We start from the raw sequence: 15,051 nt of genomic DNA on the forward strand, positions 1-15,051 counted from the left end.
TGGCTGCTGAGATGGTGGCTGCCACACAGTAGGTAGTCAAAATGCAGCTCCTGGAAGAAAATGCAGTGGTATGGCTCCAGGTTTCAGTTTACTTTTTGAACGAGAATGACAGCTCCAGCGGGACGCTTTGAGGTCAGAGTAACGAAAAGGAGGTAAGAACACTTGGATGGAAAAGCCTTCTAGAAATACTAAGTATTCATTCTTTCGTTTGGACTTTGGCAAACCCAGGGTGTTTTAGGCACTCGTGTTCCTAAAATTGATTTCCTAGATGTTGGAGGAAGGGGAGTGAGGAAATGCTTTTCTTCAGGGTGCCCCAAGTGAAGAAGGGGAAGGAGGAGAGGTGAGAGCAGTGAGCCAGACGCAAGCCACGGACCCAGGGAAGAGGTACATCCCAGGCGACAGCAAGGACCGCGGAGTCTGCACTCGCAGTGGTCAACGCGAGTGACAGACCTGAGGGGAAAGGGAGAGGGCAGGGGCGAGGAAATCCAGGGAAAGCGCACAGATTGGCCCTCTGCTCGGGGCGTGCGCTTCTGTGTGCCAAGCGATTGGTGGCGGGAAAGTAGCAGGTAAACCAGCCCCCGCCGCCTCGCCATTGGCCAGAGGCCTTTTCAGCAGCCACACAACTGGCTAGCAGGACGCCAAGCCGCTCGCGGATTGGCCGGGGGCGACGGCCGAGCCCGGCTCCTTTCGGGTGCTCTGATTGGCTGGCGGAAAGAGGCAGGTATCCGGGCCTCGCGTCTCCTCCATTGGTGGGCGGGGAAGGGGGGTTGGGCACAGCGATTGGTGGGCGGGGGGCCGGGCCTGGGCCGGCGGGGAGCGGATTGGTCGGAAAGTAGGTTAGTGGTGCGACATTTAGGGAAGGCAGAAAGTAGGTCAGGGACGGAGGTGCCTGTTTACCCGCGCCGGACTCACCGCCGCCGCCGCCGCGGGATCGGAGTGGGGGAGCGGGCGCGGGCGCTCCTGGAGAGCCACGGTGAGTGTCGGGCTGGCCGCGGTCAGCGGCACGGCCCCGAGCACCCCGGCGGGGGCCGTTAACACCTTGGCAGGCTCAGCGACCTGCCGCCGCCCGGGTCGCTGCCCGGCCGCTAGGGAACCTTGCCCGACGTGCCCGCTGCCGGCCTTAAAGGGCCCGTGCCCGCTCCCTGCCCCCACCCGGGCTGAGGGGAGGCTGCGCCCCTTAAAGGCGCCGCGCCCATTCGCCCTCATCATCCCTCGCGGGGGCTGGCCCTGCTGGGTAGGGAGGGCAGAGGTACCGCAGGCGTCCCTAAAGTACCTATATCTTCCTTCCGCGGGCATCGCTACCTGATGCGGAGAGGGAGCAGCCGGCTGCCTCTTAAAGGAACAACTCCGCCTTTTGGGAGCAATGACCCGCTGAGGGCGAGTCCTTGGATGTATCCCTGGGAGCTGCGGGGACGCCGGAGGGGACTATCCTTGACGGCTGCACCCCCAAGGGCGTTGGGCGAGCGATGCTGCTTCTGTCTTCCCTCCTTCTCTCCTTCACTTCCCTTTTGGGAGCCTGCAGGGCTGGGTGGGGGTGGGGAGGGCGTCTCCGTCGGGATTAGGGAGTCCGAGCCTACCCGCCCCTTCGGCCCCATCGCGGAGACTGGCGATGCACCCGGGAATCCCCGGCCTGAGCCGTCTGGGTACTGGGCAGCCCCGGGAAGAGCCCCCATGGTTATGCGAGCAGGTGCCCCACGGCGCGGGGATGTCGCCCGGCGTCCAGGTGTGGTCCCGCCGCGGGTCCTGGAGCCCGGGCCCGCCGCGGAGGGCGCTGCGAAGCTGGTTTTAGCACCAGATTTGACAGATGTCAGAGAATAAAAAGGTTTCTGCTCCTGATTGCCGGGCGTTGACAGCCAAAAGAGCTTTCGTTTGCTGGGAGTAAGAAGTAGAAGAATAGAAATTAATGCCGACTTTATGGGGCACGAGTCAACCACCCCGAAGCCGCTGCAGGGCACACACAGGTGCAGGAGGGCAGGCGCAGGGGAAGGACGGGCTACACCGGCCTTTGGCGTCTTTTGTCAAGTTTATCCTGGCCAGCGGAGGAAACCAGGCTGACACCCTTTACACCACATTCCTTGTCCCCTTTTCCCTCGCTCACGGGCTAGGCTCCTTCCCGGGCATCTAGCGTTGTTTTGGCATTTTGGCGCTTGCGGTCTCTTCTCACCGCTTATATAGTTGCTCCTCAGCAAGGAATTATTAGCCAAGTATTATCTCCCAGCTTCCAGAAATAAGATTCGATATTTATAAAGAATCATTTCTTGATTGTACCTGTATTTCCAGGGTCGTCTTCTTTTTTTTTTAATCCATAAAAAATGTCGATTAAACATTTCCCCAACATTGCTTGTCATTTGCCCTTCTGACATCTGCTGCTGTTTCCCCCCACCCCTTTAATCTATTTTTATGTGACTATAATTTTAATTCTTCTGGTCCCATTGATATCAAGATCTGTCACTTTTGGTTGGTGGAGTTTTTAATGTACTGGTTGAATCATGAGCTTAAAATAATCATTGCTGCTCCTGAGCAGTTTTGAATAATCTCATGCTCTCTGTGCTTGCAAGAAAAAAGAAATCACTGCTGTTAAATTTGATTTTCATATCAATGAAATTCCAAAATTATTTTTAAGCACAAAATGGAATCTTGCAATCCATGTTCTGTTACTGGGTTCACTTTATTAATAAGTCTTTAAAGCAGTTTGTTGAACATATTAGAAGGCTTTAAAATTTCCTGGGCATGATTTGAAATTGTCTGTATGATCTGAAGTTGGATCTGTAGAGGCATTTTGGTTTAGATTGTAAATGTAGCCAGTGAATAATGATAATAATAAGTTAAAATTGTAGTTAAATAATGTACATTATTCCAACCCATAAAGTTTAAAACGAGGGAGAGAGAAAGGAGCAGGTGTGGTGGAAGAGCACTAGCCTGAGAGTTAAAACATCCTGGTTCCAGCCCAGATGTGGGCTTTCATGGCTGTGCCGTTTGCGGCAAGTTGCTGAACCTTTCTGGGTTCTAGATGCCTCAGATGGAAAGTAAAGCAGTTAAACTAGGTGATCTGAAAAGTTCCTTCTGCAATAAAGTTCTATGTGTCTCTAAATATTTAATACATTTGAATTTAGGCTGGTATTTTAACTGCTAGAACCTCTGGAATATCTGACCTGAAGTCTTATTTTTATTGAAACTTAAACAGATAGTTTTAAAATGGTTTATAAAATGATGACTTCTTAGGAATTTGTCTGCTATTTGCCAAAGAGGTTTGCCTACCACAGGGAGGGAAAGGAAGTGGCCGTGCTTTCAGATTTATCCCTGCACAACAACAATCTCTACCTAATTTATATACTAAATGATGGGCAGGCACTGTAGAAAGACTTAGCTATGTTAACAAAACTCTGCAAGAATATGTAAAAACTAAATACTTAATTTCTCTTTGATCTAAGGATTTCTTTCCTTCTATGAGCTTACTTTTATTTGTGATTCCATAATCAACTTTCATTGTGGTAGAAGAAAGTCACTATTGAAGAAACATTGCCCCTTAAAATGTCACAATTACAGGCAGTGATTTTAGTTAGTGTCATGGTAAACATTTGCAGGGAAGTAAAAAAAAAAAAATCCATTGTAGACAGTAAGGTTTAGTTAGGAGCCCAGAAACTAAGGCATGTTGCCCTTCTTTACAGTCCTTTCTCTCCTCATTGCTACTTTATCACATTTCCCAGACTTACTCCAGACTTCACCCTGGTTTCTCTCCCCTCCCCTCCCCTCCCCTCCCCTCCCCTCCCCTCCCCTCCCCTCCCCTCCCCACCCCTCCCCTCCTCCCCTCCCCTCCCCTCCCGTCTTCTCTCAGAACTGCTCTGACTTAAGTACCCTCCCTATCTCTTTCTTCGTGCCCATAATGTCCTGTCTTCTTCTCCCATGTCTCCTCTCATCTAGTTCAGAGAAAGCAGGTGGATCTCTCCTCTGTTTCTTCTTCTTGGACCCTCACATTGAGTGGGAGCCCAGAGTCTGGTAGCAGTACCTAGGACTTGGGTTCAGGCTGTGTGGCCTTGGACAAGTGCTTGACTCCTCTGACTGCAGGCTCCTTTTCTGTGGTGTAATGCAGTGCCTGCCTCGAGGATTCTGTGTGAAGATTAAGGGAGCAAAGGAGATGATGCATGTAAAATGCCTGGCACACAGAAAGCTCTCCCTCAGTGCCTGCTGCCACTCCCTCCCACTGCTGCCAGAGTCCTCTCACCCCAATATCCTTTGTACTGTTTTTCTCCAGCCTCCTCACCAACCCCAGAAAAACCTTTGTCTTGATTTAGGAGAGGAAGGATGGAAGGGAAAGAAACAGTTATGTTATGGGCCTGCTTTCACATGTCTACACTTGGTCCCCCAAGTCTGTATGTTCCTCACCCTCCTCCCTGCCTGGCAACCTCTTACAGGGCTGTGAACATTCACCTCCTCCACTCTGTCATCTGCTCCATCCTTAGCTCCTGCCCTCTGGCTTCTCTCTCTACCACCCTTCTCTATTTCTTCTCAAAGATCTCTAAAAATGTTAAATCTTGAATTCCAGAGGCAGCTTTAGTCCAAAATGGTTGTTCTTGGCCCCCTTGCAGCTTTTGCCCTGTCTGTCTTTTCCTCCTTGTAATCCCTTCCTTCCTCTGCCTTTGGGTCATGATGCCATTTTTGTTGTCGTTGTTCTCTTCCTGCATACCCTAAAGGTAGGTGTCTGGCCTCCACTCCTCACATTATCCCCCTAGCCTAGAGTCCCATTTCTAGTCCTGATCTGTCTCTCCTGCTTCAGCTGCCAGCGGATTCACTGCGCACACTAGAGCAGCCTGTAGCCAGCACTGTGGCCGTGGGGTTACAGATGGGAAACTGCGTGCAAGTGCCCGCATCCCCCTAACATCCTGGTGCCTGTACCCTTTCACCCCCATGCTTTTCTGAGAGGTAGTTTGGTTGGGTGGTTAAGAGTGTAGACTTTGGAGACTTATTTCCTACACTGTTTCATACTAGGCTTGTGATTTGTGGTCAAGTTGCTTTGTTCTCTGTGTCTGGGTGTCCTCATCGATAAGATGGATCACTGTAGTCCCTATTTCAATGAGTTGCAGTGTGGATTAAATTAGTTAAAACATTAAAAATATGTGAAACTATTCATAACACATAGTAAGCACTCAGTGAATGTTAGCTGTCCATATTGCTGCTGCTTCTTGACTCTGCATATCCAGCCTGCCTGTCTACCAGGCTTTGCTTTGTGCATAGGACTGTCCAGACAAACTGAAGGACTGTCCATTCCCTGGACTGGCCCTTGGCCCATTCCACACCCCAAACTTCTCATGTCCAAATCCTTCTCCGCTTTAAAACCCGGCTCAAATGCCTGGTCCTCCACGAGCTATTTCTTCATTTTGTTTTTCTTCCTCCCTCTGCCCGGCAGAAGTGTGCCTCAGCCCTTGATCTACCTAATTCTCTTAGGTACTGCTACATTCCATGTTGTGTTGGGCTGTCTCTGGGAATATCTCACCAGTTTGCTCAGGGCAAGCAAGCACCTTGGGGGGAGTCCATCTTGGTTTCCCAAAATGACAGGCACAGAGAGCCTTCAGGATATGCTTGCCCAATTCTAATGAACTATCTGGAGAAGGAGATGGGGTGGGATAGGCACACAGGGACTAAGCAGGTAGAGGGAAGGGGGTATGCCCGTGGACAGGTGGGAGCATGAGATGAGGAATGTAACAGGGGCACGAGTGGACATGGTCAGGAGTAAAGAGGTCTACATGGACAGAGGGTTTGAGTTGGGGGCTTAACCTCTGGGGAGATGGAATAGGATAAGCTTTAGTCATTTTTGTTTCAGGAAAATTTTGAGTGCTGACATTTGAAGACAAATGATTTTTATGTTAGTACATGCTGTTCTTTTACGTAGTATAAATTCTTGTTTATCCATCCTGGTTAAAGAAGGGGTTGGATGGTCTGCCTAATTTAATATTCTGGTTAATACTCTACCCATTGGATTTTGTACATTTACTTGTTTTGAAAAGGCAAGAGAAATCTTATAGAGCTAAATGCTTCTAGCTGCCAACCACTAGTTTGAAATGTGTGACCTAGGCAAATTAGTGGGCTTCTTTGAGTCTGATATACCTCATTTGCAAAATAGGAATAATAATAATGATGGTGATAGCAGCTAACATTTATTGAACACTCTCTATGTTAGTCATCTTATGTTTATTAACTTGTTTAATCCTCATAACAACCCCATGAGGTAGGTGCGATGATTATCCTCACTTTTCCACAAGTGAGGTGGTTTTGTAAACTGCTCAAGGTCACTCAGCTGGTGTGGGGTGGGGCAGGATTTGTTTGTGTGGACTCCAGAGTCTGCTTTCTAACCACGGTAGCAGATGTCTCCTGGGAGGAATCATTGGATTAGATCCTGTATGTGAAACGCCCAGCACCATGCCAGGAGCCTACTAGGCCTGCATTAATTGATGACCAATCTAATTGTTGACAAATGTGGCACACATCTCCTTTTAGGCAGGACTGAAGTCCTTGGCAGTGGGACACAAGGGGTGCGTGTTTGGCTATCACCCTAGTAGCAGTTACAAGGGCTTATGAGCATTATTCACACATCCTGTTGTACATTTCTGTCTCTCTTGCTTATTCCTGCCATTCTGCAGTATTGCTCTTGCACGAGCCTCATGTAGCTCAGCCACCCCTCCTCAGGCAGCTTCTCCTGTGAACGCAGCTCATTACCCCCACCCTTTGGCCCCCATCATAGCCATCCTCAGAGCTCCTCACTGGGGAAGAGACCTTTTCAAAGTCTCTCACCTTCTTCCTCCTCTCCCCAGCCCCTTGCCTAAAGACAGACATTTACAGCCTTGGGTGTGTGTGTGTGTGTGTGTGTGTGTGTGTGTATGCACGTGTGTGTATGTATATATGCATGTGCATGTGTGTGTATATATATATAGGTGTGTGTGCGCATACATATATACATATACATATGTAATTAATGCCAGTTGTTCCCCAAATACATTTACATTTAGATAATAAGGGAAACATTGTTTTATGTCAAGAACCTGTTACATAAAAGTGTGTTATATAATGTTCAAATATATACTGCACAGGGAAATTAGATACCACTTTTTTTTCCCAAAGAATAAAAAGACAGTCAACACAGTCTATACTGAATATAATTCATCTTGGATTTGGGAGGCATGGAGAGTCATGCTCTGCCCTCACAGCAGTCCTTTCAAGCCTGTTGTCCTCCTCGAGTGCTCCAAGGGTAGGATGTATGGGAAGTTGACCTGAATCTGCTGTGGAATGTATTGTGAAATACTCTGGAAATTCTCTTTTTAGGGGGAAAAGTGCCTTGACATCTTGCTCACTAACATCTCTCTCATGTCTAAGCAGAAGGAAGAAGCTCTTTTTATCCTTCTTACTTAGACCACGCAGGTCATCTTCTAACCAGTTTTCTGCTCTACCCTCGACTTCCTTCAGTTCTTCCCACACACTATGGCCAACTTTGCCTTTCAAGAACAGCCCTGTTGCCAGCGGCTTGTGATTGACACCCCAGTGTCCAGTCCCCCAGCTTCTCCAGTCTGACCCTGTTTCTCCCAACCCTCCCCCCACTCTCCCCACATTCCCAGAAGGAGCCTGGTGCCCGAGGTTCAGTTCTGCTCTTTCTGCCCTGGCTGGGCCATCCCATGCCATACCCTCTCCTGCTGTATGGATTTGTTCACATCGCTATGTTGACCGAGAGGCTCTCTTCTTTGCCTTAGTCTGCCTTGAGTCTCACTTCTTTGGAAGCCTCTTCTGATGGCATTTGTCTCTTTTGTGCATTCTCTTTTTCTTCTTTCGATTGCCAGCCATTCATTCAGAAGCATTGGTACTTCATATTTAGCAAATTACCATATTGTATCTAATCAGGATGGCCAGTTCTCTCATTTTTAAATTGTATCTCTCATGAATAATTATATTATCTTCACTTCCCACTCTCCAACTCTACTCATTTACTCATTCAGTGAAGTTTATTGGATGCCTACCATATGCATAGCACTGAGAATACAGCAGTGAGCAAAACAGTTCCAGGAGGAGGAGAGAGACAATAAACAGTTAAACATGTTAACTCCTGGCAGTGATAGATGCTAAGAAAGCAATCAAATAGAGTAAAACAATAGTGACAATGAATGGTAGGAAGGAGGTTGCTTTAGCTGAGTCTTTCAGGGAGGCCTCTCTGAAGAGGTAACATTTGAGCTCAGCTGCAGGAATATCTAGGGGAAAGTATCCCAGGAAGAGGGAACAACAAGTGCAAAGGTCCTGAGGTTGGAGATAGCTTGATTGTTTTTGAGGAAAATAAAGGCCCATGTAACTGGATTTTGAGTTCCTATGTATAGATGTTTTATGCTCCCTGTAACCCTTGGTCCAGTGCTAGAAAGGCCTTGTAACTACTTGCATACAGAATTGGAGCATTTGCCCGTGGTTATACATTGTATAAATAGCAGTTTACTGTACTCTGTTCAGAAGACTTTTACTAAAACAGTGCGTATAAACAAATTAAGGGTTTGAAGGGCTTTCTTATAAATGTACTCTTAGCATGTATCACCAATTATTACTGTTTTAATTATGTTTCGTGAAGAGCTTCAGACATTAGAATTCTATCTCACATGCGCAGCCATCTTAAAAACGGGTTTGGTTCCAAAAGTTCATTTGTAAGGCAGTTGAAGGAAATTTAGGATACATTTTTCTACAGAAATAAAAATAACTAAATGGTGGTTTAGTTCCCAGGCAAGCTTACAAAAGCCATTTAGTCCTGACTGTAGCTGAAACCATACTGTTTAATACTAAAGCATTCCCAGAACTATTTAAGCCTTCTGAACCTAGACCCCCTCATCGACATAGCATTATAGGTCATTTGCTTTTAGCATTAAGGGGACTCATTTACCTTTGTCTCATCTCCTAGTCTTCCAGTTTGTCAGAAAGTTTTATAAAAGGGATTTTACCTTCGTGCCTCTAATCTTTTATTTCATATATTATCTATAAATGAGAAAGTGGTGTGGAGGGCAGGGAGAGGCCAGAAACTGGGAGCTGGCAGAGGCCCAGGCTCCATTCTTGGCCGAGTCACCAACTTGCTGAGTAACTTTGACTAAGTTGCCCTCATTGAACTTTGATTTCTCAGGTTCTTCTTGGCTATAAAATCTTGTTTTCTGACTGTGAGAGGAGAATATATATTATATTATAATATCATATAAGTATATATATATATATAATATATTATATATATAACTTCATCGTTTAAGCCTGCCTTTATATGGCTGCCTCAAACTTCTTTGTGATGAAGGAGACAGCACACAAAAATGAGGAACCCAAGAAGTTCGCATGCATAGTGCTCAGCAGTTACACATTCAACCTGAACCTTGATTTTGATTTGCTATCTTTCTTGATGAGTTGAAAGAAATTTTGTCCTAGAACTTTTGGTCCAGATAAGATTCCTGTGTTCTTGGCCAACTTATCATCCATATAATTATGTAAATTATTTTTATTATGTAAATCATTTTTCTTTTTCACTGTTCAGGATAAAAATGGTGCCGATGGTTTGTTGATTGTGAAATATTCTTATAAGTGCCCTTAGGGAACAGAATGAGTTTGCAGGAGAGAGCAGAGCTGAAAGAGTGTGGGATCAAAACAATCTTAAATGTTAAATGCAAAGCTATTTTCAGTATCCTGCTGGAAGGAAAAAATAATTCTTTTAAGGCTTTAGATGATACAAGAGGTTTCTGCACCAAAGAAAAAAGCCTGACATTTTGCAGTGGTGAAAACTACCTGATCCTTTAACTCACTACCACTCCTCCCGCTTTTGCTACCTCCTAGTTTTGCTTTTGGCATCAAGTGCTGCATTTGCTGTTCAAGAGGTTTGATATTTAAATAACAATAGTGGCGGAGCTCAACTGGGACTTAGGGTGTTAGGAACGTAGAGTTTAAGTGACTGAGGGTGCAGGATGTGATGTTGTGAACTTCTCCCAGAGATTCCAGAGTGAGGGAAGCCTCTTTGGGAGGGACAGAGCACTTTTAGCACTGCCTCTGTTTGGTTGGTCGAGAATGGTACATTCCATTATTTTCTTTTTTCTTTGCTTGAAGGCATAGCAAGGAGTCTGTGAAAAAAATTGTTGGTCTTTGGATCCCACTTTGGAGCTAGAAGGTGGCATTATACCTAGCCTTCCTCCTTAGATGCTGGAATATGAGCAGGTATTTTGTCTGGTTGCTGTATCCCTAGCAACTAAGACAGTACCTGTGCAGCATAGTCACTCAATAAATAGCTGTTGAATGAGTGAATTCAGCTTGGAAAAACCTCAACTCTTTTTCACTTTCTGATAGTACAGACTTGTGAGCTTGGTATTACAAGGGACTTTGGAGTGTAGGTCACCATTTCCTTTTGACATTTTTATTCTTTGGGTTGGCCGTATATCAGTATCTTTTATTGATGATCAGGAATTCACTGGCAGAGGTTGTCCCTGCCCTGCTGATGCTCATTTTTATGTGATCTTGACTTGGCTTCAGAGTACAGCAAATTAATCACTTACTGAGCCACATCAACTTAAAAACTTACTGTGTATTTGTTTGGGCATAGTACTACACATTTATTTATTCAGTCAACAAATATCTGAAGGGCCATCCATATACCAGGCACCATGCTAGACCCAGAGAAAGAGCAGAAATAGTTGTGGCCAAGGAGCCCGCAATTTCATCTACTGGTAGAAGATAATCCGAAGTCATGTATGATGCCAATAAAGTGGTCTAGACTATCTGTAAGTGCCACAGAAATTTAGAGACCAGAAGGAGTTTTGTGAGTTGTCACAGTAGGAAGGAGGTGATCGGGTTTAATCCCGACCTTTAAGGATGGATAGGATTTAGACTCACACACAAGGGAAGCACAGGTATTTCCTGGGAATGGATGGGTGGCAACATAACGCAATTAAAAGCCTGGAGGTCGGAATGACCAGTTGGTGTTCAGGGACATAGACTTACCTAGAATGAATTGTTCACATGATTGCAACTTAAGTTTGGAAGATCATTCAAGGCCTAAACAGGAAACATGTCATTTCAGATTATAATAATTGCTAATATTGAGAGAGTTTTTATCATGTTTCTAGCATTTCACATGTGTTATCTCATCTAATTCCTACAAAACTCCACAAAGTAGGTCTTATTATTAAACCTTGTTTTAGAGATGACAAACTGAGGCACAGAGTGACCTAGTAACCTGCCTAAGGTCACATAGCTGTTAAGTGGTAAATTCGGTGTAAAAACCAGGCCATGAAGGCTCTTGACCAATGGACTCTGCTGTCTCCTTAAGTCCTCCAGATGCAGGATTTGGGCTTGGTTGGGGGCAGTTTTAGAAGCATGTGCTGGAAGTGGACAAGACTATATTTAACCTACTCCTTCATTTTGTAGATGAAGAAACTCAACGAGGTTAAGTGGCTGGTAGGCAGTGGAGAGCTACTGAACTTTTTTTATTATGATTATTGTTAGTGACATGAAATAATTCTTTTTTTTTTTTTGGTACGTGCCTCTAGTGGGAACTGAACCCAGGACTTTCTGGTCCGCAGGCCGACGCTCCAACCTCTGAGCCAAACCGGCCAGGGCCTGAAATAATTCTTCTCAGAGCATTAGTCCAGTGTAAGTGTTCCTGCTGGATTGGAGCAGAGGGACTAACTGCAGCAGAAACCTGATAGGCTGCTAGCCGAATGCAGGCAGAGGGTGAGAGGGAGACAGAACCAGGAACTGATTGTCACTTATGTTAACCGGCAAGGCTGTTTTCAGTCACCCTTTAGATTTTAGAGTGCAGGGAGCATCTGCCTGTGTGAGTGGCTTTTAAGCATGTGAATCTGCACTGCACTGTGACTGCGATACCTTGGTTAATGAATTCTCCAGAAGTAAAGCACCATTATGACAGTCGAATGTTTAAAAGCAAATATACACATTTTCTGGGATGAGCATTGAATTGGGAACCAGATAACCTGCTTCCGCTACTTAAGTAACAGATAGCCTAAGCCAGGTCACCTAATGCCTCGGATTGGCTGATTCCTTATCTGTGAAACAGGTATAACAATTCTTGTCCAGTCCCTTACAGTGTGGTTCTGATGCTGGAGTGAGATAAGGAAAGGTTTTGAAATCTGTGAAGTTGCTCCATGGTTGTAGGGAGCAGCTTTAACCGGAAGGTGTACTGGCTTTACAGGGATAGCCTGGAGGGCGCAGAAGGAAGTGCCTGCCTCCAGGGCACTGCTAGGGACCTGGCGCTGTCCAGCAGGTGGGTGCTGACAGGCCTCACTTTGCTGAGTAGGGCCATATTTTAAGGGTGATACGACATTTCACCTTTAGACATGGGGAGCCACAGCCTGAGCATGGATGGAAAAGTTATACACAGACATCCAAGTTCATCTATTCTCCTCTGCGTATACTTCTCAGGATAGTAATGTTCCACTGTGAATCAGAAAAACAAGTGTTAGGATCTAGCCAGCTGGCCAGTTGGGCATTCTTGGATGTTTTACTTATCCTGGGGCATAAGACAGAAGTCCAGAAAAACCTTAATTAGCTTCAGGGATTAATGAGTGAGCCAATAAGCTGCCCAGGTAATATCTGGTTGCAAAGTGTGTAACAGAGTCTTGACATGAAGGATGGAAGATTTGCAAATCTTTACTTTTGTTAGTATTGCATGATGTATCTATTAGTATTATTAATGTTATTACTAACAACACCTAACCTTTGAGTATTTATCATCTGCCAAGTACTGTGCTAAGTGCTTACATGCCCTTTCCCATTAAATTCTCACCACATTCCTGTGGGGGAGGCAACATCAGTCCCACTTTCCAGTTAGGCAAACTGAGACCTAGAGGTGCCTCCAAAGACAAGTAGAAAAGCTGTGATTCAAACCCAGGACAGTGTCTTTCCTGAGCCTGCACTCTTAACAGCAGCAATCTCCCCCCCTTTTTCTGGCTCTGAAATACTTCCTGTCTCTGGTTTTGGGGTTTCTGACAGCACAGGGGGTCTTCGGGAGGCATTTTGGTTGATAGACATGTCGCCACACAGTGGTCTGAGCTCACTGCAGCTCTCTCTCCTTCACAGCCGAGGCTGACATCCGGCAGCTCCACTGGCTGCTCGGTGGCTCATGAGCAATGGACGCCAACAACAAATGCAGCGGATTGACTAACTCTTGCCAGCTAATGCACGTGGGGGGTCTTAAAGAGAGGAAAAGAGGACAGTAAGAGAAATTGCTTGGTCAGTTTTGCAAAGTGGCTGGGGGGTAGCTTGTAGTCTGCTCAGTTTTCATGTTGATGATTGTCAAAATCTCCCCACAAAAAGCCTTTTCAAATGTCATGATCCTGATGACACCATTCACCTCTGTGATTTAGAGAGCACTTTTTACTGCACTGTCTTGTTTGGTCCTAACCACAACCCTATGAGAAGAGGTGAAATAAAGAAATAGAGTTTAGGCTATTGTCCAGGATCCCAGAGCTAAGTGGCAGAGCCAGGATTTAAACCCTGTTTTTCTGACTTTAACTTCTCTCTTCCCAAGTTCCTCTTTGGTTCCTGTATTGAAGATATTCTCAAATGTTATGATTTACTGTATTTAGAAGTCATCATTAAAGTGAAGTATTTTTGGCTACACACTGTTACTGAATCAGGATTACTGATTCAGAATAAATAAAAAGTCATGTGATTGGTTGTTGTGTTGGGTTTAATTGCTTTGCACCTGCTTTATATGGTTCAGACTATACATAGATTCTTTGTGGTACATTATTGGGTCAACAGCCCTTCTCACATTAAAAGTCCCAAGGCTTTGATAGATAATAAAACATGGAGTTGACGTAATTTATTTTAAAAGTTGACCATGGAGTTCTTGGTTAGGAACACAAGCTCCGATTATCACATTGTTTCCATGGAGAAATTAGCCTTGGCTCACATCATGTCAGCTCTCAGTGCCTTTTCTAGGAATGAACTGCTGAAGGAGAGAGGACTGGCCATGCTTATTACTTAGAGATCTGCCCCCTCCTGTTACTGAAGGAGACTGATTTTCTTTTCTGGGGCCTCACAATTTTTCCTGTGACCTGAACGTAAATCATCTTTGAGGTCCTGGTTTCATTTTTAAAAAAAGTTTTCCATGAAATATACTTTAATGGAACCCTTTCTTATATAATTTTGAACATCCCCTTTAGAGTATTTCATTGGTGACAAGGGGCTTTACTAGGGGAATGTAAAACTGGTCTCACTCAAACTTCTTGTGTTAGTTGGGACACAGAGCAAGTTCCTGTATTAAAGAGATACACAGACACAATGGCTGAAACCAGGTGGAAGCTCACTTGTCTCTTATGTACCAGTCTAGAGTAGATAGGGATCCACTATCTACCTTTAGTGTGTGACTTCCATGTGGTGGGTAAAAGTAGAAGCTTTGGTTTTTACCATCTCCCAGAGGAAACGCCAGGGGGTCACATGGTCATTGCAGGGATGGGGAACCTTTCTTTCTGCCAAGGGCCATTTGGGAATTTATAACATCATTCGAGGGCCATACAAAATTATCAACTTAAAAATTAGCCTGCTACATTCCGTCAGGTTGATTTGGTGAGGTGTGTGATGTTAGCTGGTATTGATTTTGCTGGGGGCCTGACGTTCCCCACCCATTTTAGGGGCTAGACCTGGAAATAACACATTCTTTTATCCCTGTGACCAGAACGTAGTCATATGGCTACATTTACCTGCAAAGGAGGGTGGGAGATACCTTGAGTTGAGAGGCCATGAGTCCAGCAAAATCTCTGTTGTTAAAGGATGAGGAGGAGATAGGATGTGGTGGGAAGTGAGCAGTCTGCTACATCATGGTACCAGTGGGATGGAGTATGTCAAATTTGAAGTGCTGCCTGGATAGCTGGGAAGATATAAGTCCAGGGTCAGAATCTCAGCAGGCACACAGGGCATATGCAGCCATCTAGAGGTCAGGGCAGCTCATTACTCAGGAACTAGGCAGCCAGGTAGAACCCAGGTGCTGGAGGGAATATGAGTAATCCAGAAGACTTCAGTATTAGCAAGAGGAAATTCATCAGTGTG

The 15,051-nt window shown here is 45.4% G+C and overlaps 1 protein-coding gene across 4 annotated transcripts in view; it reads left to right on the forward strand.

Moving 5' to 3' along the window:
- The first annotated feature begins 907 nt into the window (after nt 1-907).
- Nucleotides 908-15,051, forward strand: part of ARNTL (aryl hydrocarbon receptor nuclear translocator like) — a 108,178-nt gene continuing 94,034 nt past the window's right edge. For all 4 annotated transcript variants that reach the window (XM_036257779.1, XM_036257781.1, XM_036257780.1 and 1 more), the window contains exon 1: nt 908-973. The gene's annotated coding sequence lies outside the window, so the exon portion shown is untranslated. The remainder of the gene's footprint in view (nt 974-15,051) is intronic.

Source organism: Molossus molossus, unplaced genomic scaffold, assembly GCF_014108415.1.
Source record: "Molossus molossus isolate mMolMol1 unplaced genomic scaffold, mMolMol1.p scaffold_m16_p_13, whole genome shotgun sequence".
Classification (NCBI taxonomy): Eukaryota; Metazoa; Chordata; class Mammalia; order Chiroptera; family Molossidae; genus Molossus; species Molossus molossus.